The sequence below is a fragment of the Urtica dioica genome, chromosome 10, assembly GCF_054948205.1.
Source record: "Urtica dioica subsp. dioica isolate 48M chromosome 10, U.dioica_male_clone48M_v1_H2, whole genome shotgun sequence".
Taxonomy (NCBI): Eukaryota; Viridiplantae; Streptophyta; class Magnoliopsida; order Rosales; family Urticaceae; genus Urtica; species Urtica dioica.
This window is the reverse complement of record NC_142765.1, coordinates 1,544,748-1,567,866: the sequence shown is the minus strand read 5'-3', so window position 1 is coordinate 1,567,866 and position 23,119 is coordinate 1,544,748. Positions and strand designations below refer to the sequence as shown.

At 41.6% G+C, this 23,119-nt stretch overlaps 2 protein-coding genes and 1 long non-coding RNA gene across 3 annotated transcripts in view; 2 read left to right on the top strand and 1 right to left on the bottom strand.

Moving 5' to 3' along the window:
* The window catches only part of LOC149382904 (purple acid phosphatase 4-like), a 77,181-nt gene that overhangs the window by 14,747 nt on the left and 39,315 nt on the right, over window positions 1–23,119 (bottom strand). The window lies entirely within an intron of this gene.
* The window catches only part of LOC149382906 (uncharacterized), a 79,386-nt gene that overhangs the window by 26,086 nt on the left and 30,181 nt on the right, over window positions 1–23,119 (top strand). The window lies entirely within an intron of this gene.
* Window positions 21,430–22,212, top strand: LOC149382912 (uncharacterized). The gene is made up of 2 exons (XR_016301713.1): window positions 21,430–21,555; window positions 21,625–22,212. It is a non-coding gene; the product is annotated as an uncharacterized LOC149382912 (long non-coding RNA).

The window sequence follows — 23,119 nt, the reverse complement described above, 5'->3', positions numbered from 1 at the left end:
TAGCGGGATCGCTTTTTAGAGGCGCGGGGTCGGTAAACTTGTCGCGAGCTAACGCGAGGATCCTCTCAGGCGGGGCGTTCAGCGGAGTGAAATTCGAGTGGTCTCGAAATTTTTCCACCAACAGACTCTTTGAATTAGTATGAGGTCGTCCGGAATTGTCGGCACGCGCCTTTTTCCTTTTCCAGTCGTCGTACTCTTCGTCCTCCCTTCGGCGATTCCCTTGGTCGTTTGTCCTTCGGAGCTGGACAAACTCTTCTAGAGTGATGTATTTCCCGGCTCGGGCCGTGAGCTCGGTCATTGTCTTTGGCTCTTTCTTGATCAAGGAATTGAGGAAGTCGCCAAGTAGGAGTCCGTCGAGAATCGCCGAAATGGCGTCGCCATCTTCGAACTTGTCAACTCTGTTCGACTCCTCAGTGAAACGTGACAAGTATTCGCGCAGAGATTTGCTTCTCCTCTGCCTGACTGTCCGGAGGTGGCTCTTCCCCAGCCTTCTCTCTCTAGAGCCGCTGAAGCGGGCAAGAAAGTTTTGTTGCAGCTCCTCGAAAGATCGAATGGTTCCGGGCCTTAGCTTGAGGAACCATTGGTAGGCAAGGCCGCTCAAAGTGAGGCAAAAAGCCTGACACATGATCGCCATTGAGTGTCTCCCCATTTTCATCCATATCTGGTACTGCTGTATGTGACAAAGTGGGTCAGCCTTTCCATCGTAAGCAGGGATGCGCGATAGAATGAAGTCGTGCTTGAAATCCTCTGCGAGGATATTCGTGGTGAATGGAGACGCAACGTCTTCCATCATGTTGCGGACGTCTGGCGTCAATGTTTGGGTAGCTCTTATGCCTTGCACTTCATCCCTCAACTTTTGGAAGAGTGTCATCACGTCCGTATCGTTAGTGGGGGTTGCCGCGGGGGCAAGTCTCGTCGTGCGTCCTCTCTCGTTAGACGCCTGGTCGAGAGGCGCAATGTGTGGTGGAGTTGGATCGGTCGGGATCGGTCCCGTTGCCGCTCGGGGGTTCGCCGGGGGGTCGAGAGGCGCAATGTGTGGTGGAGTTGGATCGGTCGGGATCGGTCCCGTTGCCGCTCGGGGGAATCTCCCATCGGGCGTTTAGCCGTTGCCTTTGATCTTGGCCATGGCGGGTCCCGGGTCTCGGGTTATGGACACGTCTTGGTGACGCGAACCTTCGAGTATCGCCGCTATCCGCCATGTCCTCTTCGTGGCCTCGGCGATCGAAGGTGGACGGACACGACCGATCTGTTCTAGCCTCGACGAAGGAGCGAGAGCTTTGTGAGGCGGCCGAGTGGTTTCGTGGCCTTGGCTCGACATCGCTCGGCCAGCCTGACGGCGTTGGTGATGGTCATGAAATCCTCGTGCTCCTTCGAGGTGGTTGTGGCCGATGTCCTGAATGCTCGGATCGGGGACGTCATCGTTTTCTCCTTGAAGGGGTTCGGGTGCTTCGCCTTCGGGGTTGTCGTCGGGGATTTGCTCCGAGTCTTCAATTTCCGGTCCCAACGGGATATACTCTGGTATGTTGATGAGGGTGTCTTGGCCTCCGAGTCTCGCGACAACGCCGGCGAGACGAAAGATACTTGTCTCGATTCGCTTCATTCTTGCGTCTCGGTCGCCTTGAACGAGTGCAGGGAGAGATTCCTCTCGGGGGGCGTCGTTCTCTTGGGCTTGGCGGGTTCGGGCCCGAGTGTTGAATGCGATGCTTCCCGCCGGAGGGGCGCCGCCCTCGGAGATAGCTAGGTGGCTAGCCATTTGTTGTACGTGAGTTTTGTGGTCTTCCGTGGAGGAAGTGAGTTTTCCGGTGGAGAGCTCGTGGTTGTTCTCGAGACCCCCTCCTTCTAGGGCCAAAATGTAAAGCCGTTTTTTGGATTTAACATTTGAGGACACGTGGCGTGCCTGGAATAGTCACGTGCCTAGTATTGGATCGGCCCAAATTACTTTTCGAGAGTCCAAAGGGCTCAAGGAAGTTTGGGATAAAGCCCAAAGCGTCCAAGAGCTTCAGAGGATCTTAGAATCGTAAAGATGGAAACAATGCTTTGCCTTCTTCTTCGTCGGGAATGCGTTCTTCGTCTTTGATTCCTGGCCTGGAGGTCGAGCTCGCCTGGAGGGTCGAGCTCGTCTGGAGGTTGAGCTCGCCTGGGGGTCGAACCTGGCTGGAGGTCGAGCTCGCCTGGAGGGTCGAGCTCGTCTGGGGGTCTAGCTCGCTTGGTGGCGAGCCTGCCTGGAGGTCGAGCTCGCTTGGAGGTCGGGCCTGCTTGGAGGTTGAGCCCGCCCGGAGGTCGAGCTTGCCTGGAGGTCGAGCTCGCCTGGGGGGTCGGGCTCGCCTGGAGGTCGGGCCTGCTGGGAGGTTGAGCTCGCCCGGAGGTCAAGCTTGCCTGGAGGTCGAGCTCGCCCGGGGGGTCGAGCTCGCCTGGAGGTCGGGCCTGCTGAGAGGTTGAGCTCGCCCGGAGGTCGAGCTCGCCTGGGGGGTCTAGCTCGCCTGGTGGTCGAGCTCGCCTGGAGGGTCTAGCTCGCCTGGTGGTCGAGCTCGCCTGGAGGCCGAGCTAGTCTGGAGGTCGAGCTCGACTGGGGGTCGAACCTGGCCTGGAAGTTGAGCTCGCCTGGGGGGTCTAGCTCGCCTGGTGGTCGGGCTCGCCTGGTGGTCGAGCTCGCCTGGGGGTTGAATGGGGGGTGTGACCGTGCTCTTCGTGAGCTGCCTACGTACCCGCTTTGCGGGATCAGGTCATGACGTAGTTCAGGGCCAGATGTGTTTGCTATGTGAGTGGATTATTGGATTTTTGTTTTTCTTCCTCCCGTCGAGAGGTGGCTCTCGGTCTTTGTTTGTGATCCGGGATAATTTTGAAGTTGGGAGAGTATTTGGCTGAGAGAATTATGGGGTTGAAAGAAAAACTAAAAGTTCAGAGGATTCTCCGTTCTCCTCCCTTTGAGTTGAGAATGAATGAACTATTTATAGGAAAAAAATCGGTGCTTGGCGCTTGGTTGATGCTTGGTTGACGCTTTGCGCTTGGTTGATGCTTGGTTGGCGCTTGATGCTTGGTTGGCGCTTGGCGCTTGGTTGATGCTTGGTTGGCGCTTGTTTTTTGGTTTTTTAGTCATGCGTATTTTTAGCATTTGACTAAATTGCCCTTTTATATTGTAATGTCGTTTTTGCAATTGAGGCGTCGTTTTTACCATAAGAAAAAGACGGCATAACAGTATCCAAATCTTTATATGTTGCTGAAGTTGGATCTATATCGTTAGTTGTTTGTGAGCTGGAATACTTCACACCAAAAAACGTGTCGTCCTCTTCTTTTTCTCCTAATCGAGCTTGAAGTTCACTGATTTTTAGAAGAAGTTCTTCTTGAGTTGCTTCATATTTCTCCATTTTCGACTGTTGTGACTGTAGCATTTCTCGTTGTTCCCTCAATAATTCTGCTTCTTGCTCTCTGGATTGTTTTACATTGTTTTTGGATTTTTTGTAGAACTCCTTCATAGTGACCCCGGCTCCAACACCTCGAAGGCAGCCAGAATGATCAGGTTTATCCAAAGCTTGGGCTAAGATGTCATTGGTTTTGTGTACCGGAAGTAATCCTTTCTCGTGCAACTGACTGAATTCTTCCTACAAAAATATTTAAGAATGATGCTAGTTATAAATTTAAAATATGAAAAATTGGAAGTAATTGATACCGTACAATTCTATTTGCATAATATCGACTCTCATCGTCTAATGATTTTGCTTTCTTATCTTTCCGTGCCTCCACCCATATTTTTTCTCGGCCGTAATCAATGGGAACATCACTTTTCGCTTGCTGTAAAGAAATAAAATAATTTGTTATACAAAACAAATAAGAAATAATCCCAAGTAACTAATGTATTTACCAATTCCGCTTCAAGTCCAGCGTATCCTTTACGACCCGTGCGATGAGGACATGTAACTAGTTTTGCCCTTTTTTATTGTTTCTCACTGAGTTCCTGCAAAATCAAGCTTGTATTAAAAGCATTCTAAATGAATTAATGATAAAAATATTATCTAGTTAACCTACCAAAAAACATGCTGATTTTCTTGAAGCAACAAAAAGATCTCAATCAGATTGACAAATTTGTGGATAATTGAGTGGAGGTTTCTTGAATGCCGCCTGATTTTTAGTCTTCACAAACGGTCTTATATATTGGGTATTCAACTTATTTTTAAAGTTGCTCCATTTTCTTCCAATGGAATTCAATTCTTTCTCTCTTCTGTCCTCTTCTAGGTCAAAAGTTTGCTAGACATGAATAAAAATATTAGAAAATTCTTTCAAGATGTACTTGATATTTAATAATAATAAAAAAAAATAGGGTTATTAAGTTATATAGCCACAAGAATTTCCCAAAGCTTGTCTTTGGTGGTAGATTGAACTGCGTGCCAATCACTAATTGCCAACGGAACCATATTTCTTGCCAAGACACCATGATAGCTCTTTAAATTCGAAGCATTAATTCCTACTCCTTGATTACGACAGTTGTAACTGCGTGTGAGGTTTTTCATGATCGTTTGACCTCTTACTCTTCTATTAGACTTGTTCTTTCTTTTATCCTGGTTAGGATTTGGCGGTTCTTCTTGATCAGAATCCATCTACAAACATAATGACAAAAATGTTATAATCTATGTACAGTATATATAAAATGATCACAATAAAGTAAGGCTTTGCATATCACAATAATAATAAAAACATGTATTTCAATCACAACTGTGGCGGCTGTAACAATAAAGGTTTTGCATATCACAATAATAAAAAAAACATGTATTTCAGTCAAAACTGAGTGGTACTGATCAACGGAGAAGTCGTCGAACTCGCCGACCGCAAGGACAGGCGAGGCGGAGAAGTCGTCGAACTCGCCGACCGCAAGGACCGGCGAGGCGGAGAAGTCGTCGAACTCGCCGACCGCAAGGACCGGCGAGGCGGAGAAGTCGTCGAACTCGCCAACCGCAAGGACCGGCGAGGCGGAGAAGTCGTCGAACTCGCCGACCGCAAGGACCGGCGAGGCGGAGAAGTCGTCGAACTCGCCGACCGCAAGGACCGGCGAGGCGGAGAAGTCGTCGAACTCGCCGACCGCAAGGACCGGCGAGGCGGAGAAGTCGTCGAACTCGCCGACCGCAAGGACCGGCGAGGCGGAGAAGTCGTCGAACTCGCCGACCGCAAGGACCGGCGAGGCGGAGAAGTCGTCGAACTCGCCGACCGCAAGGACCGGCGAGGCGGAGAAGTCGTCGAACTCGCCGACCGCAAGGACCGGCGAGGCGGAGAAGTCGTCGAACTCGCCGACCGCAAGGACCGGCGAGGCGGAGAAGTCGTCGAACTCGCCGACCGCAAGGACCGGCGAGGCGGAGAAGTCGTCGAACTCGCCGACCGCAAGGACCGGCGAGGCGGAGAAGTCGTCGAACTCGCCGACCGCAAGGACCGGCGAGGCGGAGAAGTCGTCGAACTCGCCGACCGCAAGGACCGGCGAGGCGGAGAAGTCGTCGAACTCGCCGACGCAAGGACCGGCGAGGCGGAGAAGTCGTCGAACTCGTCGACCGCAAGGACCGGCGAGGCAGAGAAGTCGTCGACCGGCTTCTCCGCCTCCGGCGTATCCGATGACAGCGTTATTGAATCGTAAATCCATGATAATAGAACATTATTACCCACACCTAGATATAATCTAGAATCACCATTCTATCAAGTTCTAAAACACTACAAATGTCAATCTGTATTCTTTACAAACAATTAGCGTTAAAATATGATTGCTGTAACTATTATTCCAATATATTAGTTTTCCTTGTCTAACTACCTGATGAAAAAATGTGGGAAAACGAAAATAAAGAGGGAATAATTCAACAGAGAAGTTTGAGAATTGTGAAAACTTTAGTGGAGAGAGAGAGACCTGCGGGATTGGAGTTGCAGAGGAAAAAAGAGGAGCTTCATAAACTTCCGAGAAACTATTGTATTTTACTTTTCCTCGGGTGATTATCTGAGGAAAAAAAGGTGGGAAAACGAAAATAAAGAGGGAAAGATTAAAGAGAGAGGTTTGAGAATTGGGGAGATTTTAGTACGTGGAATTTTTTAAACGTGGGACTTTTTTTTTTTTTTTTTTTTTTTTTTCTTTTTAATCATCCCTATATCTACTCATGTCATTAACTAACTCTAGCTTATTTGAAGGAGAAAAATACATAACTGCTTGAATCTGCTATTTATGAAGATAAATTCATATATATTATACGATCACATATACCACGTATAGGAAAATAACAAACACAAAGTAAAACATAATATTTAATTATAATATCGGTATGGATTAAGTCGAGAGATTCATTACTTCTTTCAACACTATGAAAGGATGTTCTTGTAAGTTTTGCTTCAACACAAATTTCACATTTATGATTTGAGTCAATATTAAACTTTGGAATACAATCCAAATTAATCAACTTTCTCAGTGTGTCATAATTTACATGACCTAGTCTACCATGCCATAAATTAGACGACTCAATCATATAAGAGGAAGAAGAAGCTTTATTAATATCTTTTGCCTTGATGGCCATTACATTCATTTTGACCATGCCATTCTTGACATAGCCCTTGCCCACATACATACCATTCTTAGACAATACAAGCTTTTGAGACTCTAAAACCATCCTAAACCCATGGTTATCTAGCACAGTCCCAGAAATCAGATTCTTCCTCATATCAGGCACGTGGAGCACCTTAGTGAGCTTCAGTTCCTTCCCAGAGGTCATCTTCAAGAAGACTTCACCTTCCCCCTTGACTTCAGAGGTGGCAGAGTTGCCCATAAACAACCTCTCTCCATCTCCAGGTAGCTCGAGGGTGGAGAAGGAATTCTTATCAGTGCAGATGTGGCGGGTTGCTCCAGTGTCCAGCCACCACTCCTTCGGGTTAGAGTCAACCATGTTGACCTCGGAGACCACAGCAACGAGGAGGTCATTATCATCCTCCACAACATTGGCCTCCTTGTTCTTCTTCGGCTTTCTACAATCTACAGCTCGGTGACCGACCTTGTTGCAATTGTAGCATTTACCAACAATCTTTTGTTGGCCCTTCTTCTTGAACCGTCCCACTCTTGACTCCAAGCTTGTGGGCGGGCTTCTTCCCCTTCGAGTTCTCGCCATGTTCGACGACGTTAGCTCGCTCGGAGACGGTTCTAAGTCTCCTATCGGATCCTCGGTTGTCTTCTTCGATTCGGAGGCGAACAACCAAGTCCTCAAGACTCATCTCCTTTCGCTTGTGCTTAAGGTAGTTCTTGAACTCCTTCCACCCAGGTGGTAACTTCTCTATCACGGAGGCAACTTGGAAAGACTCGCTAATGGTCATTCCCTCGGCTTGAATCTCATGGAAAATGAGTTGAAGCTCTTGGACTTGACTCACAACGGTCTTTGTGTCCACCATCTTGTACTCAAGGAAACGACCCACAATATACTTCTTTGAGCCCGCATCCTCGGTTTTGTACTTGCGATCCAACGAATCCCATAGCTCTTTAGAAGATACTTTAGAGCTATACACGTTGTATAAAGAGTCGGCGAGACAATTCAACACGTGGTTTCGACAAAGATAGTCGGATTCGTTCCACCCCACATAGGCCCGAAGCACTTGTGGGTCGGCTTCACCCTCTCGAGGAGTGGCCGGAGGATCTTCGGTTAAAAACCGTGCAAGTCCGATGGTTGTCAAAAAGAAAACCATCTTTTGTTGCCACCTTTTGAAGTTGAGTCCGTCAAACTTCCCCGGCCTCTCGGCCGGCATCACCGTGGGAGGCCCTCGAGCCACGCCCACGTTTGAACCATCAAGGCCCAAACCCGCCATAGGTTGAACAAGACCCGCGGGTCCGTTCCCGGCCGTAGCCGCCATCGAGCTTTGTCCCAAGGTCACAGGGATTTGGCCGATGTTGATAAGGGTTGGCAGGGTGTTCACCACGGAGGGGTTGTCTCCAACGTTCCCTCCAAGATTCATGTTCGTCGAGTCATTGTCGTTCACATTAGTCATATTTTCTACAAAAGAAAATCACACGTCAGTTATCTTCAAACAAATCCGGAAAAAAAAAACCGAAACAAGTCTGGAAAAACCCAGAATATTAAAGAAAATAATTATTTCCCTTTCTCCACGCAACCTGTCTTCTCGATGTAAAAAAGCTTCAAGATTGTTAGCAATATTATTGTAATATTGACGTAAATAAAGACAAATTGCATGCACGGAAAATTACACGTAAAAAGATTACAACACAAGTTGGTAAACCTTAAAACCGAAAAACCACAATGAAAAGAGAAGTCGAGGCCCGTTGGACGGTTTCCTTGAAGCTTTTTATCGCCCTCCTCAGGTGCAGGATAACTCGGACGAAAGCCTCCCAGGATACAACGACAATCAGACACACGAAGGCACCACTTAGCGTATCAACGGCGAACTCGAACCTGTGTCAGAAGCTATCACGAAGACAAAAGGAAAGTTTTCTGGGAAGAGAGAGGTCGGGAACAGTGGGGAATCAGAAGGAATTTCCGTATCTTCTGAATGAGAGCACTAGTAGAAAAATGGCTTTTAATGGCGCCTCTTTAATGGCGTTAGTGAAAAAAAACGCCATTAAAAGTAATTATTGTATTTTCGAATTTTTTTTTACAAAAGAAAACGAATAGCAGATCGCCACGTCGGCACCCGGAGAAAAATAAAAAAAAACTAATCTTAGCGTTTAAATGGTAAGCGCCATTAAATTAAAATAATCCAATTATTTAGCACCACGTGGTTATATACCTATTTAATGGCGTTTAAAATAAGACCACCATTACAAGTCTGAAAATTTTGGGTATCGAAGACTTTTAGTAGCGTTCTTTATTCATGCGCTATAATAAAAAATCAAGCTCATCTACGTGGCACACTTTTATTTGGTAAAATATTTGGTGAGATGGATAAAAGATATTATTTAACTCTGTGGGAAAAAAATACACTATGGAATGCTGTACGATTTTATTTTCTCAAACTTGGGCATCTCTTCTGCGTCACTCTGTTCTCATTGCAGAAAATGATCCTCCTTAATAAGTCACATCTCTCATATTGATAAAAGCTTGTTCACATCTTCCTGTGGAAGAGAAGACACAAAATAATGATAAAAAATCATCAACTTTTAGTTCAATATCTTGCGGCTGTCGAGAGTCGTCCGTCGAGAGCCGCTCCGTATCAAACTCCGAGAGCCGCTGTTTGCTGTCAAGAGTCGTCGCCAGCGCCACTTTTTCACGACAACCCTCCCCGCCGCTGGTCGCCACCGTTTCTCGACCTCGGTCTTCACCGCCGTTTCTCGAGTCCGTAATAGCCGCTCCTCATTGACAGCCCAAAATCGTGTACATGGCAACAGGTTAGGGGGTTCTTTTTATTATCTGATTGCATTGTTTTATACATTTTTTTCTTTGATTTTCAGATTATCAACCATTAGATCTAGATTTCATGTTGTAAATATATGCCCTCCATGTGTTTGATTTAATGTCAACACTTGTTAGTGTATTCGGTTTTTTTTTTTTTTTTTTTTCTGCGTTTTGTTTGATGATTCTGGTTATTTGATAGTCCATAGGCTTTTTTTTTCTGCGTTTTGTAGATTGCTAATTCCGAAGGATGTGTTTGATTCTGAATATTGCAGATAGTTATGCATTTTTATGTTTCGAGTACCACTCTCTGTCAATAGTTTAGTAGAACTTAAAAGTCGAAATTCTTAGTGTTTAAATTAGGCGCCATGAGTCTGGAAATTTTTTGGTATTGAAGACTTTTAATAGCGTTTTTTATTCATACGCTATAATAAAGAATCAAGCCCACGTGACCCATTTTTATTAGGTAAAAGATTTGGTGGGCTGTATAAAAAGAATATTATTAAAGTCTGAGCAAAAAAAAAGGGATTATAATTAAATATTTTTGACTAATTAAACACAATCTTTTACGGTTTTGTACTTTGGCGTTTTATATTCTCAAACTCTTGCGGCGCAACAACTTCTCTGCAACTCACTATGTGCGTACGTGAATAACCACATCTTGCCGCCGCTGTTTGCTGTCGAGAGCCGTCCGTCGAGAGTCATCCGTCGAGAGCTGCTCCGATATCAGACTCAAAACAGACTCAACGTCGAGTGTTGTCGCCACTGCCACTTTTGCGCAACAACCCTCCCCGCCGCTGGTCGCCACCGTCTCTCGACGTCGGTCTTCACTGCCGTTTGTCGAGTCCATAATAGCCGCTCCTCGTTGACAGCCCAACATCGTGTACACGGTTGGCAGGTTATGATTTTTTTATTTATTATTTTATCTCTAAATCCGTGGTGTAATTGGTTGTAAGGAATGTTATTAACATCGGTTATGTGGTTCTTTTTCATATTTTTCCGGTCATTCATCACAAATTCAGACCTCTTTGGCAGTATCTATCCCGGTGATTTTGTCGTAGTGTTTTTTTCGGTATATTTTGACGCTCCATCGCACTCTGAGCCCGTACTACCTCTTCACACACCCAGGTAAGCTTTTTATATGTACATCATGTCGTTGGTTTTTTTTTTTTTTTTTTTTTTCTTTTAGCATGACTCTGTTATTGTTAATGGTTGTTAGTATGAATTTGTTGATGTTTTTTGTTTGTTAGGATATATATTTATAGTTACAGGTGAAGCTTTGTTCATATATCCTGTGTTAGCTTTGGTGGAAGCATTGTTGATTGTTTAAAAAAAAAAACGTTTTGAAAAAATAATGGCTTGCTTTTATGCACGTTTCTCATATCTACTTGATCCTTGTAAATGTCTTTTTTCAAAAAGCACTTTAATTTGAGACCTTTTTTTTTTTGTGTAATCAATAAATTTGTAGACTGATAAATAGAAGAAGTTTATATGACTAAATATTTGGCTATTTTAAAATGACTTGGTTATGCATATTCATACCAATATTATCATGAGTTTTTTTTTTCCTTGTTTTCTTTTTATAAAGTTAAGAGGGAATGTTATAGCTTTCCATCATGAAATTCGTTTGACTAAAAAAAATGTACAAGTGACAGATATCTCTATTTTTTTTTTGTAAGGTTACTATTATTTAATGGTTGAATGAAGAAAAATAATACATGTATGGCTTACCTTTTCTTTTCTCTCATTGCAAGATTCATGTATAATATGCAACTGTTGATCTTTAATCTTTGAAATTTTGTAGCACTTGTTATGCACTCGAGAGACCTCAGCCTTTTATAGGCGCAAGAGCATACTCAGCAGCAGCTCTCAACGGAAGCAATAAAGCTCCATAAACCCAATAATTCGGCATAAAGGAGAGGTTACAAACCGTCCTTAATGCATGGTTAACGCTCAAATTCACGTTTTCCAGCCTTTATGGCTACGAGTAAGTAACTCCTCGAGAGTAAAGGTTTAATTTCCAAAATTAAAACATTTTGGAAGTGAACTTTGCAATAAAAAGAAAGCCCGAGACCGAGACAATTCCCGAACCCGAACTGGCGCGCGTGTGTGTGTGCGCGCGAGGGGTTAAGAGATAACCCACCCACACTCTCCTCTCTTGCACTTGCTTGACCACTAAAGAAAGAGGATAGTATATAAACACTACCACAACACACATCCCCAACCAATGTGGGACTCTTGGTTTTCCACTTCCACAACACAACAACAATTGTGTTTCTTTAGCCTACTTTGAGCATCAATTTCTCATTCATCTTAGGTCCGATTTTGGCAAACAAATATTCGATTTTATAGCCCTCGTTACGAGGAATCCGTATCACTTGGAATTATTCAATTCCGATGAGTGGAACCCACTCAACTTGTTGCCACAAATCAGCCATCCACATGATAATAAAATTTATTAATCACATTCCAACAGGATCTCGTCCTCAACAACACCAAGGAAGACGATGACACCTCAAGCGACAAGGAGCTTTGTGAAAGACAGAGGAAAATCAAGTGCTCGAGGTCGGAGACGGCACGGCGACGGAGATGTAGCGGAGTACAAGGGACTCCAAAAACAGAGTGGAGGGCGAGTGACTGCGTGGTCTCGAAGATTCGCAATAAGTTCGCCGGAGGAAATTAATTTCAGATGACGACGGTGACAAGGTTAATTTTATCTACCCAGTACGCAGGTGCCTGGAAATGCTCGAATTCCAAGTTTCCAATGGGGAAGATGATGCTTACGTTGTGTTGAAAATTTGGGCCTAAATGGGCCCACTAGGGCTGCTTGTATTTTTAATTGGGTCTGGGCTTTATTTTTACTTCCAGAGTTGATATAGACTGAAATGCTACTTCTAATTACCCAGCTTAATATTAGCCTTCAGTAGTCTAGAATGATCCGTCAAAAAAAAAAAAAGTAATCTAGAATGTGTTCTATGAGACTTGCCTGTATAAAACTGATTGTAACAATGAAATGGGTAATTAAATAACAAGTAAAAATAAATAACTAGAAGTAGCATTTTATATTGGATATCCGCCTGTATATATTTTAATGGGTAATTATATCAATCAGGCAAATCTTAATGGGTATTTTCTTTGTATATATTTAGTTCAAGAGGCGGTAAATATATCAATCAGGACACATATATTTAGCAATCAGTTCAAATGGGTAATTATTTAGCACTGATTGATAATATAAAATAAAATCTTAAAGAGGCGGATATCCAAATGGGTAATTATTTAGTTACTGATTGATATAGACTTGCCTGAATGAATGAAAAGCAATTTAGTTTTATATATTTTCTTTGTATTTGAATATCCGCCTCTTTAAGATTTTATTTTATATTATAATTAAATAACTAATTTTTTAGGCATTAATTTACATAATATCATATAATACATTATAATAAATAAATAAAATAAATAATTTTGGTGGCGGTTATGAGTGCCATCTTTTTCAATGATTTAGCAGCGCTTGATTTATGAATGTCTTTTTTTGGTAGGTTAATGTTTTGGTGGTAGTTTGAATATAATTGCCACTGAAAATATAAAATAGATGGCAGTCTTTCAGCAAAACGCCACCTTTCAAGTGCCACTAAATAGCATTTTTCTAGTAGCGAAAGCGATAAAGATGACATACCAATTACTTTCGTTGTTTTAAAAAAGAAAATTGCACATAGTTTTAAAAGTGGAGTTTTTGCACATAGTTTTAAAAGTGGAGTTCTAAAATAAGAAAATTGTACATAGTTTTCGTTACGGGTGTTTTTGTTCGATTTTGATACATAAAGAAAATTGCACATAGTTTTTGTTAACGAAAAAGTGGAAGGCGGATAATTCACAAGAACTAAATAAATAAAAAATTGAAGACTCTAAATCTGAAGAAAAACATTCGATAATAAATTTATGCAGATAGCATGAGGGACGACGACTCGAGATAGACAAGGATTTCTTTATATTCTACCGAACAAAAATGGAATAAATGTAAGAAAGGATCCATAAAACAATTAATTTGATTTCAAGGTTGTCTTTTTTATCAAGATAGAATAAAGGGCAGGTGTATAAAAATCGACCAAAAATTGGTTAAACCAGTAACCGAACCGATCCGGAACCGAAATTCGGTGCAACGTCATCAAACCGAAAATTCGGTTCGGTTAACCGATCCGGTTGAATATCCAAAAAATCGGTTATCGGTTGAATATCCGAACCGATTTTTTTTTATAAAACGGATAAGCAGTTTTGAAACTGGATAACCAATTTTAAAACCGGATAACCGATTTGAACCGGATAACTAGTTATGAAATCGGATAACCGATTTCAATCATATAAACAATTTTGAAACTTATTTAATCAATTTTTATTTTTTATTTCTAAATTAGTACAAAATTGTAGGAAAAAAATTGGTTTGAACCGGATAACCGGTTATGAAACCGGATAAATGATTTTTTGGATAACCAGTTTCAAACCTAGATAACCGCTTTTGAAATTCAATTTTCAAACCGGATATCGGTTTTTTTTAATTCGGTTTCGTACCAATTCAGTCTGATTATTGGTCCAAAAATTTTAAAATCGAAAATATGGTTCCGGTTAATAAACACTACAACAAAAATTGGCAACAGCCGCGACAAAAGTCGTGGCTGTTGCTATGAAAGTCGTGGCTGTTGGTACTTCAGCCGCGACAACAGCCACGACAAAAGTCGTGGCTGTTGCTTCGTTGTTGTTGATCAACAGCCACGACAAGTCGTGACTAATATTAGCCGCGACAAAACAGCCGCGACTAGTCGTGGCTGTTGTCACAGCTGATTTCGGCCACATTATTTTGTCGGGAAACCTATTTTTCCTGCCATTTTTTCCCGCCCTTTTTTCCGGGTAATCTTTTTTCCCGCCAATGTTTCAAATGTAAAAATAATTACACAAATAAAATCTTATAAACCAAAATAATATATATTTCATTAATATGATGATAAAATGTCTCATACTAATTAACTAAAATACAATGTACTAACAAATTAAAATAAATAACGCTCGCGGCGCTAATAAACCAAAATTTAACATACTATCAAAGTAAAGTAAAATCATTGGTGCGGGACAGCGACTTGGCGGGACAGTGGCTTGGCGCGCAACAGCAGCTTGGTGCGAGATAGCGACTTGGCGGGACAACGACTTGGCACGAGACATCGGTGAGAGGGCCGGGTCGGAGAGTTCGAGGGCCGTGAGAGAGAAGAAGAGAAAATAAAGAAGAGAAGAAGAGTATCGAGCAAAAAAAAAAATGAAGAGAAGGAGAGTTACAAAGGGTGTGAGTGTTTTTCTAGGGGTTTTTTTTTATTTGTAACGAAAATAAAGAAGAGAAAGAAGAGTAAAATAAATACTAACCTAATAATAGCCACGACAAGTCGCGGCTGTTGTCGTGGCTATCCAAAAAATGTCAAATAATAAGCGCGAGAATAAGCCCGTTCCAATGAAAATATGAAATTAGCAATAGCCACGACAAGTCGTGGCTGTTGTCGTGGCAGTAGAGTATTTAGCCACGACAATTGTCGTGACTATTCTATAATCTCAAATAATGAGCGCGATAATAAGCCCGCTCTTATGGCCGAAATGAACTTATGGCTCTATCGTTGCCAGGTCATCATTATGGATCTGGTGAGGTCCCTATAATTTCAGATCGATATTTCAAAAGGGTTGGAAAAAGAAAAACATTTGAATTTCCCTATGCTCATTTCAATATTACCGACGACCAAAAACTTCCCCAAATATCAATTTTATAAATTGAAACTATAAACAACCCTTATTTTCAAGGAAACTATTATAAAAAAAAATAATAAATGAATGAAATTGTAAACAGTTAATAAAATCTAGACAACAAGGAAAATAAGCCAAATAAAGATATACAATAAGAAAAAAATATAGACAGTAGGTAGATAATGGAGATTCTATCACAAAATTTATCATGAGAAATTGCTCAAACTACCACCTTCACACTAACTTTTTCCAATAATCCACCAAAACATAATTTTGGCCAAAAATACAAGTTGGCTCATTGTGAAAAACCAATTTTACTCTTCACTTGAAATTTTCTTTCAATCTCACACCTACCTCTCCAAACTAATTAATAACATCATTTAATACCATTTTATTATATCTATAATTAATAACCTCATTTAATATCATTTGTTCATTTATCATTTATTAATATAACTTGTTCATCTCATCTCTCTCTCGTCATTCTCTCTACAGCTAAGAAAAAAAAAACCTCAAAACCAAAAGAGAACCAAAACCCTAGATTTGAGTTCACTCAATCCTTACTAAAGTTGAGCTGACCCAAACCCTTGGATTTGAGCTCCGACACGCTCAAGGAAGCACGACCAAAGCTCATAGATCCGGTCACGACGAAGAACGTAGCTCCGACCAAGCACGTAGCTCCGATCCTCGCCCAAGGTTAGTTTTTTTTTTCAAACTTTTCCTTGGTTTTTGGGTATGTTTATTATGAGTATGTTTGAGATTGGCCAAAAAAATGAGACTCTTTTTGTTCTGGGCAATTTTTATTGTTTTTAGGCGAAGTTCATCAGTTGTTGACATCAGATGTCAACTGTTGACATCTGATGTCAACAACTGAACTTCGTTGATAGTAATGTCATCGAAGTTCATCAGTTTTAGATGTCAACTGTTGACGTCAATTGTTGACATCTGATGTCAACTGTTGACGTCAACTGTTGACATCTGGTGTCAACTGTTGACGTCAACTGTTGACATCTAATGTTAACAATTGACATCAATTATTGACATTGGAAGGCAACTGTTGACATTAGCGCCAACAATTGACGTCTACTGTTGACATTGTTGACATTGGAAGGCAACTGTTGACATTAGACGTCAACAATTGCATATGAGAAATTGTTGCAAATAAGCCGCCCTCACCAATGACATTAGACGTCAAATACATATGAGAAATTGCTCAAAGTTGTGGAATGTGAATTGCATTTTGATTGTGGAATTGAATTTTGATTGTGGAATCTGTGCATTTGAAATTATGATATGTGTGCATTATGGTATCTTAGGATGAATTGTGGTATGTGTGCATTTGAAATTGTGGAATTGCACACCGATTAAACCTGAAATTGTGTGAATTTGTTGTTGAGATGGTCTATAATTGCCATCGACTGTTGACATTGAAGTCAACAGTTGACATCAACTGTTGACATTGAAGTCAATTGTTGACGTCAATGTTGACATTGGAAGAAAACAGTTGACATTAGACGTCAACAATTAACGTCTATTGTTGATATCTGAAGTCAACATTTACTAACTATGCCTTTGTTTCTCGCTTTTTTGTACGCAGTGATGGAAGATATTTATTTATTATTCAAGTACAGTGATACTTGGGTTGAACCTGGTCGGGATATTCCCCCAGAGGTAGAAAATATCATAGTTGGTCCGCCGGAACACACAGCGCGTGCCGCCGGTAGGCCAAAAAAGAGAAGAATACTCTCTCAAGGGTAGGAAGTTAGGAGGCGCAAGTGTGCGCGTTGTGGAGTACTTGGCCACAATCGTCAAACATGCAGTAGTGCTACTCGATTGTCCACTGATAATTTTTTTTTTATTTTTTTGTTGATTTCGGACTAGTTTATGCATTTCAAACTTCTTTTCTTTAATTCCACACTTTTTTAATGTATGACGCTTTTTGAATTCATTACACTTTTGTTTAAACTGTGAGTTCTTAGTTCTTTATAGTGTATGACTCTTTTTGAATTCATTACTCTTTTGTTCAGACTGTGAGTTCTTCTTTTGTCTACACTTGATGTCTATTGTTGACATTGATGTCAACTGTTGACATCAATGTCAACAGTAGATATCAACTGTTGACATTGATGTCCATAAAATTCATTCAAAAGGTTGTCTAAAATTCAAGTTTAAAGGATATCATGAAATGCAATGTCAAACGTGGAAAAAGATAAAGAGTACGTGAACAAACCAAAAGAAAAAGACATAAAGACAAAATTGTTCCTAATTGTCATCCATCTCCATGTTCGATCCAACATATGTCACTAACTTCACCGCCCCGTATCGGTATAAATAGATTGCGAACTTTTGTCGGTACATGTTATGATCCACAACCTTCTCTTCTGGAATATACCTCTTCCAGCCTTGAAAGCCACAAAAATAGAACTAAAATCAGGGAGGGAACAATAATAATAAAAAAAAAATCTTTAAAATAGCAACAATTGACATAAACTGTTGACATTCAAATCAACAGTTGATATCAATTGTTGACTTAAATGTCAACAGTTTATGTCAATTGTTGAAATTGAAGTCAACAATTAAGATCAACTGTTGACATTGACGTCACAATAGACATCAATTGTTGACTGCAATGTCAACAGTTGATGTCAAGTGTTGACTTCAATGTCAACAATGTTAAGATGTCAACAGTTGACATTGGATGTTGACTTCAATGTCAACAATGTTAAGATGTCAAGTGTTGACATCAATGTCAACAGTTGATGTCAACTGTTGACTTCAATGTCAACAATCTTAAGATGTCAACAGTTGACATCAGATGTCAATAGTTGACGTCAACAGTTGACATCAGATGTCAATAGTTGACGTCAACTGTTGACATCTAAAACTGATGAACTTCGATGAAATTACTATCAACGAAGTTCATCAGTTGTTGACATCAGATGTCAACAGTTTCGTCAACAGTTGACATCTGATGTCAACAACTGATGAACTTCGCCTAAAAACAATAAAAATTTCCCAGAACAAAAAGAGTCTCATTTTTTTGGCCAATCTCAAACATACCCATAATAAACATACCCAAAAAGCAAGGAAAAGTTTGAAAAAAAAACTAACCTTGGGCGAGGATCGGAGCTACGTGCTTGGTCGGAGCTACGTTCTTCGTCGTGACCGGATCTATGAGCTTTGGTCGTGCTTCCTTGAGCGTGTCGGAGCTCAAATCCAAGGGTTTGGGTCAGCTCAACTTTAGTAAGGATTGAGTGAACTCAAATCTAAGGTTTTGGTTCTCTTTTGGTTTTGAGGTTTTTTTTTCTTAGCTGTAGAGAGAATGACGAGAGAGAGATGAGATGAACAAGTTATATTAATAAATGATAAATGAACAAATGATATTAAATGAGGTTATTAATTATAGATATAATAAAATGGTATTAAATGATGTTATATAGGGAAATTGCCCTATCTACTACCAAATGAATAACTTTTTCCAATTTCCCACCAAAACCATAATTTGGCCAAAAATGCCACTAACTCAAATGTACAACTACCCTTTTACCCTCCACTTAAATTTTTCTTACAACCCACATCAACTATCCCTCATATCTCATCTCACTCCTCATTTTCGCTCGTATCCCGCTCATATCTCATCCCAAATCCCTGACTCTCTCTCTCTCTCTCTCTCTCTCTCTCTCTCTCTCTCCGTCGGTCTCTAAAACCCTCGGCGTCGCTACACCCACGGTCACGCAGAGCCAAACGCCTACGAGACCCAAACGCATACGAGACTCAAACGCCCACGAGACCCAAACGCCCACGAGTTCGTAGTCCAAGACCAGCCCGCGCCTACGAGACCCAAACGCCCACGAGTTCGTAGTCCAAGACCAGCTTGCCCACAAGGTTTGTCTCGCATTTCTTCATTTTTCATAAATTTCGTGGTTCAAAAAGTTCAAGTTCTATGTCATTTTGATAGTTTAAAGAGATTCAAATGTCCTGTTTGGTCTGGGTATGTTCACCAGTGAGTTCATCAATTGTTGACTTCAGATGTCAACAGTGGACGTCAACTGTTGACATCTGAAGTCAACAAATAATTAATAACTCAACTCTGCCTATGATTTTTGTACGCAGTGATGACGGCTATTTATTTATTATTCAAGCACAGTGGAACTTGGGTTGAACCTGGTTGTTATCATGAGAATGGATCTTTCGGAATCATGGTGCCGTATGAAGTTAACTTCGCTAGTTTGATGCAAATCATTTACGCGAATTTGGGCAAATCACCATCCACTCATACCATTGGTGTTGCATACGCCATGGCTGGTGCCTTGAAACCTGTTGAGATAACCAACGACGCTACGTTAGAAGGTTATTTATATTTGAGGAAGAGGAAAGAAGATGACACGGAGAAATTACAATTGATATTGGAAATAAATGAAATTCCACCCGGGCTCGATTCTCCAGGGGTTGGATCCACTGGCAACAGCCGTGATAGTGGTTGCGTTGGAAACCCGCCTACAAGAGTTTCTGACATGCCATCCATACCCGAGGAGGGGTGTGGTTCGGTTCCAACTCCTGATTCGGTAATTCGTGGTACGTTCGGATTGGATGACTTAAGGTTGTCAGACTATGAGACACAACGACAACAACAACGACAACGACAACGACAATGCCCTCCACCACGAAACTCGCCTCCACCTATAAATTCCCGATCCCCTCCTCCACCACGCAACTCCCCTCCGTCACCACGATCCCCTCCTCCACCACAAAACTCCCCTCCTCCACCACGCAACTCCCCTCCGTCACCACGATCCCCTCCTCCACCACAAAACTCCCCTCCTTCACCACAAAACTCCCCTCCGTCACCACGATCCCCTCCTCCACCACAAAACTCCCGTCCTTCATCACCGTCTACGCCGAATTCACATAGCGTCCCAAGTTCATCTACTAGGAGAGACTCAAACATGGATGAGGCTATTATTTTAGATGGTCATTCCCCCGTATTTATTGAGCGACATGCATTGTACAAGGATAAAAAGACTTTACAGAAACACTTGATGTTGTTCGCTATAAACAACAACTTCACGTATAAGACAAAGAACTCGGACAAAAACACATTGCATGTTGTTTGTCTGGGAGAGCATTGTAATTGGGCTGTCCGGGCCGTGAGAAAGGCTAACACGCCCATTTTCCAAATTAGAAGGTAAACTCTCTTTGTTGAATCATGTATGAAATTGAAATACTGTAATTAGATCTCTGTTTTTTGACATCTGGTGTCAATTGTTGACATCTGGTGTCAATTGTTGACATCTGATGTCAATTGTTGACATTAATGTTGAAACTAAGTTTGTTGTAATTTTCATGTTTTAGGTTCGACAACGACCACAGTTGTGCCCTGAACGTAAGACAAGGACGTCACCCGCAAGCAACGAGTACTTTAATAGGAGAGGTTGTGAAGCATAAGTGTATTGATCCAAGCGTGGGTATGTGCAAACCGAAAGAGATAATGAACTACATGCAAATGGATTACGGGGTGTCTATGTCTTACAAAAAAGCTTGGCGTTCCAGAGAGCAGGCTCTAAAGTCCCTCTACGGCAATTCCATGGAGTCGTACGCATTCTTACCTAAGCTAAGGTACATGATCGAGACTAAGAATCCAGGTTCTTTATTTGACCTCATCACTGGTGAGGGCGGCGTATTTATTAGTTTTTTCATGTCACTCGGCCCATGGAGAACGGGGTGGAAGTATGTAAGACCCGTGATTATCGTCGATGGTACTCATTTGAAGAACTATTACAAAGGAACGTTGTATACGGCGTGTGGGATGGACGGAAACAAACAAATTTTTCCACTAGCCTACTGTATTGGTCCTTCAGAGTCTAACGAAACTTGGATTTACTTCTTCGCCAAATTGAAAGATGCAATTGGGGAACGGGAAGAGCAAGTATTTGTATCTGATAGGCACGCTGGCATAATCAATGGCATCAAGACGGTATTTCCGAACTGTGATCATGGTTTTTGCATGTACCATCTTCACGGTAATTTGAAGACTACTTTCAAGGGGATTACGAAGGAGGTGAAGTGGAAATTTTACGGTGCCTCGAAGGCATACACTCAGCGGGAATTTGAAAGTTTCATGGTCATGTTGGACGCTGAAAATCCCGAAATACGACGGTACTTAGCTAATGATGTCGGGTATCAAAGGTGGGCACGATGCATGTTCAGGAGAAAGAGGTACGGTATCATGACGAACAACAACGCGGAAGCATTGAATGCATTAAATGTAAAAGTCAGACAATTTTCAGTTTCGAAGTTGATGGATTGGCTGAGAGAGAGAAGTATGAAATGGTTTTATGAACGTCGAGATGCTGCGGCCAAAACAAACACGCTCCTCACAAAAGTATACCAAGCCAGAGCAGACAAGTACATTGCATACGCTGTTCGAATGGAGGTAAAGTCTACAATTGTTGTATGTTTCATGTTTTGTACAAGATTTTGATGAAGTTATGTTTTCTACTAGGTGAGGCCATCTTCAGTCGACGAGTTTGAGGTCGTAGACAGAGAGGGGATTGTATATGCTGTTAATTTAGAAGAGAGGACATGCTCATGTCGGCGATGGCAGGCTCATAATTTTATTTGTCCACACGCAATCGCAGCATGTCGAGTACGTAACCGTCAAGTTGAGAACTACATTTCCGAGTTCTACTCTACGGAGTATTTGCGGGCAACCTACGCAGGTGTACATCATCCTCATGGCGACATTTCGAGTTGGAATATTCCCCCCGAGGTGGAGAATATCAAAGTTCTTCCGCCTCAACACAAAGCACGTGCCGCCGGTAGGCCCAAAAAGAGAAGAATACCCTCTCAAGGTGAGGACATTATTAGGCGCAAGTGTACGCGTTGCGGGCAAATTGGCCACAATCGTCAAACATGCAATAGTGCTACTCCTTTGTCCACGCAATAATTTCAGACTTCTTTGTAATTTCCACCATTTCAGTAGTGACTCTTGTTGATTTCTTAGTTTATTGAGAAATTTATTTGTAATCTCCGACTTGTATGCAGATTTTAGACATCTAAAGTCAACAATAGACGTCTGTGATTTCTTATTGTTCTCCATTAGTTGTGAGGGAACTAAACAATTGATGTCAATTGTTGACATTAGATGTCAACAATTGATGTCAACTGTTGACATCTAGTGGATGAATTTAAATTTAGTTATTCACTTAGGCATGCAATTCACAACATTACACATATATAAAAGGGACATAGTGTAAATAGACATATTAAGCAGTTTCAAGCATTCAAGTCATACAAAAACCCATACAAATATAAATATTACGAAGTTTAGACCAATGATGTGGGGAATTCATCGTCAGACTAATTTCTTGTTGATCATCATCCTCCTATAATAGAGAAGTTCCTCTCTCTGGGTTTTCAGCATAAACAGTCGTGTCCCCTTGGGCACGACTTCCATAAAATCTCTTTTTTCCTTCAACGGAGTCTCCCAATCGTCTCCGATGATTTCTTTCATAACCCTTTCGAGAGACATGATCGGACCCGATTCAGTCTCACTACAAAAAGTATCCAAGTACCATATGTACTCAGCTTGGCTCATTTGAAACTCCGTGAGTTGTGCATCACCGAGTTCCGATCCGCTTGCCTTATTAACATCAATTGACTACAATTTTAGTAATTGTCTACAATTATAGGTATGAATGTCTACAATCATACCTATAATTGTAGCCGAAAATCAGCTTTGCTTGGCATCAAAATGTACCTCATTTTTATATAATTTTCTCTTTCGGGGCTCGAAGTCGTCATAGCTTGTCACCGGAGATTCAATGGAGTGTTTTTCTGACATTTCTGCATATTAGTATCAACAACGTTCATTATTGACATCTAATGTCAACAACTGATGAGAGAAATTGATATCTAAACTCTACAGAGTTCATCAGTTGTTGACATTAGATGTCAACAGTTGACGTCCATTATTGACATCTAATGTCAACAACTGA